The following is a 2,968-nucleotide window of genomic DNA, read 5'->3' as shown; positions in this document are numbered from 1 at the left end:
AGGGACAGCAAAGGAGATGAGAGACAACATAGTACATTAAGGACAACAATCATTCGTTATATGGCTTTTGTTTCAATATCCTGGAGGTCCTTTCAATTAGCTTCATACTATATGGCCTTACGTATCAAAATTTTGCTCTATTGCAGATCTCTGCTAGTAGAGCCCAAGGTTTCTACTGATTATGACGAATGAGGGAAACCATTGAGCCTAAGTTCCTTTGAGTCTGGCGCCTCACAGGGCCAGCGAGTGGCCGGAGGCCAGGGCGCCGCCGCCGCGCGGTCCCCTCGCCCCGCATCCCTCCGCAAAGCCAGCCCTGGCCTCGGGCTGACTGCCTGAGCGGCGCTGGGCTGCGCTGCTGGTGTTCGGGCTCCTGGTGGCTGGAGCCATGGACAGATGCGACCTGGTGCCCAGACACCTCCGCCGGCGACGGTCTACTGGCTAGGCCGGGGCGGCCACTTCTCTAGCGCCAGTGGTGGGCGATCGCCCGGCGCTGCTGACAGATCCCTGCAGGTCACTGAGTCCACCATGCTTCACAGAAGAAGACAGATTTAGTCTGGAAGCTCTTCAGACGATCCATAAACAAATGGATGATGACAAAGATGGTGGGATTGAAGTAGAGGAAAGCCATGAATTTATCAGAGAAGATAGGAAGTATAAAGATGCGACTAATACGCATAGCCATCTGCACAGAGAAGACAAGCCTATTACTGTTGAGGATTTGTGGAAGCGATGGAAAGCATCGGAAGTTCATAACTGGACCCTTGAAGATCCCCTTCAGTGGTTGATAGAATTTGTGGAACTCCCACAATATGAGAAGAATTTTAGAGACAATAATGTCAAAGGAACAACACTTCCCAGGATCGCAGTACATGAGCTTTCATTTATGATTTCTCAGTTGAAAATCAACGACCGGAGTCACAGACAGAAACTACAGCTCAAGGCCCTGGATGTGGTTTTATTTGGACCTCTGACGCGTCCACCCCATAACTGGATGAAGGATTTTATTCTCACAGTTTCTATTCTAATTGGTGTTGGAGGATGCTGGTTTGCTTATACACAGAATAAGACATCAAAAGAACATGTTGCAAAAATGATGAAAGACTTAGAGAGTCTACAAACTGCAGAACAAAGTCTTACAAGAGAGGCTTGAAAAGGCACAGGAAGAAAACAGAAATGTTGCTGTCGAGAAGCAAAATCTAGAGCGCAAAATGATGGATGAAATCAATTATGCCAAGGAGGAGGCCTGTTGGCTGCGAGAGCTCAGGGAAGGAGCTGAGTGTGAACTGAGCAGATGTCAGTATGCAGAGCAGGAATTGGAGCAGGTTCGCATGGCTCTAAAAAAGGCTGAAAAAGAATTTGAACTGCGAAGCAGCTGGTCTGTTCCAGATGCTCTTCAAAAATGGCTTCAGTTAACCCATGAAGTAGAAGTACAGTACTACAACATCAAAAGACAGAATGCTGAAATGCAGTTAGGTATCGCTAAGGATGAGGCAGAAAAAATTAAAAAGAAGAGAAGCACCGTCTTTGGGACGCTGCACGTTGCTCATAGCTCCTCCCTAGATGAAGTAGATCACAAGATTCTGGAAGCAAAGAAAGCTCTCTCAGAGTTGACAACTTGTTTACGAGAACGACTTTTTTGCTGGCAACAGATTGAGAAGATCTGTGGCTTTCAGATAGCCCATAACTCGGGACTCCCCAGCCTGACCTCTTCCCTTTATTCAGATCACAGCTGGGTAGTGCTGCCCCGAGTTTCCATTCCACCCTACCCAATTGCTGGAGGGGTTGATGACTTAGATGAAGACACACCCCCAATCCTGTCTCCATTTCCTGGGACTGTGGCTAAACCTGCTGGATCTTTAGCCCGAAGCAGCAGCTTGTGTCGCTCTCGCCCTAGCATTGTGCCCTCTTCATCACAGTCCCAGCGAGCCCAGCTTCCTCCACATGCTCCTCATCCAGCCCATCCTCGTCATCCTCACCGGCCTCAGCATCCCCAGCACTCATTGCCTTCCCCGGATCCAGACATCCTCTCAGTGTCAAGTTGCCCTGCACTCTATCGGAATGAAGAAGAGGAGGAGGCCATTTATTTCACTGCCGAAAAGCAATGGGAAGTGCCAGACACAGCTTCAGAATGTGACTCCTTGAACTCTTCCATTGGAAGGAAGCAGTCTCCTCCCCCCAGCCTCGAGATATACCAACCAGTGTCTCCTCGGAAGATATCCAGAGATGAGCTCTCCCTAGAGGATTCTTCCAGAGGAGATTCACCCGTGACGGCAGATCTCTCCCTGGGCTCTCCTGATTGTGTAGGTCTGACAGAAACAAAGAGTATGATCTTCAGTCCTGCAAGCAAAGTGTACAACGGCATCTTGGAGAAGTCCTGTAGCATGAACCAGCTCTCTAGTGGCATCCCGGTGCCTAAACCTCATCACACATCATGTTCCTCCACTGGCAACGAAAGCAAACCAGTTCAGGAAGCCCCAAGTGTTAGCAGGATAAGCAGCATCCCCCATGACCTTTGTCATAATGGAGAGAAAAGCAAAAAGCCATCAAAAATCAAAAGCCTTTTTAAGAAGAAGTCTAAGTGACCTACCTAGCTGTTTTGTTGGGATTCCATTTCAGTAGCACCTGTACACGTTTTTTTCCATCCATCTTCTACTCCATATTTTTGTTTTAATTTTAGGACTGCAATTAACTCCATTGGGGCTTTCGAAACTGGATGCCATAGTGGAATGTCCTGCAAGGCAACTGTCTACTGTCTGCTTATTTAAGTGACTACATAGCCAATTCATCAAGCCAATTACTGAAAAATCATTAAGAGATGAGACAGTTTAGAGTCATTTCCTGCCTATTTATTTCTGCATTTTTGATGGTGATGTATATACAATATTTTGTTGAAAGCCACTATGGACTTACAAGCTTTAATGGACTAGTAAGGCAGCATGGGCTTGCAAAAATTTCTTGTTTACCAGAG

At 47.2% G+C, this 2,968-nt stretch overlaps 1 pseudogene; it reads left to right on the top strand.

Annotated features, from left to right (window-relative positions):
* The first annotated feature begins 528 nt into the window (after window positions 1-528).
* LOC150039825 (stromal interaction molecule 2 pseudogene) lies at window positions 529-2,604 on the top strand (annotated as a pseudogene).
* Window positions 2,605-2,968: the final 364 nt, after the last annotated feature.

The sequence above is a fragment of the Megascapheus bottae genome, unplaced genomic scaffold, assembly GCF_031878675.1.
Source record: "Megascapheus bottae isolate mThoBot1 unplaced genomic scaffold, mThoBot2.hap1 HAP1_SCAFFOLD_79, whole genome shotgun sequence".
NCBI classification, from domain to species: Eukaryota; Metazoa; Chordata; class Mammalia; order Rodentia; family Geomyidae; genus Megascapheus; species Megascapheus bottae.
This window is presented reverse-complemented; position numbering and strand designations above follow the sequence as displayed.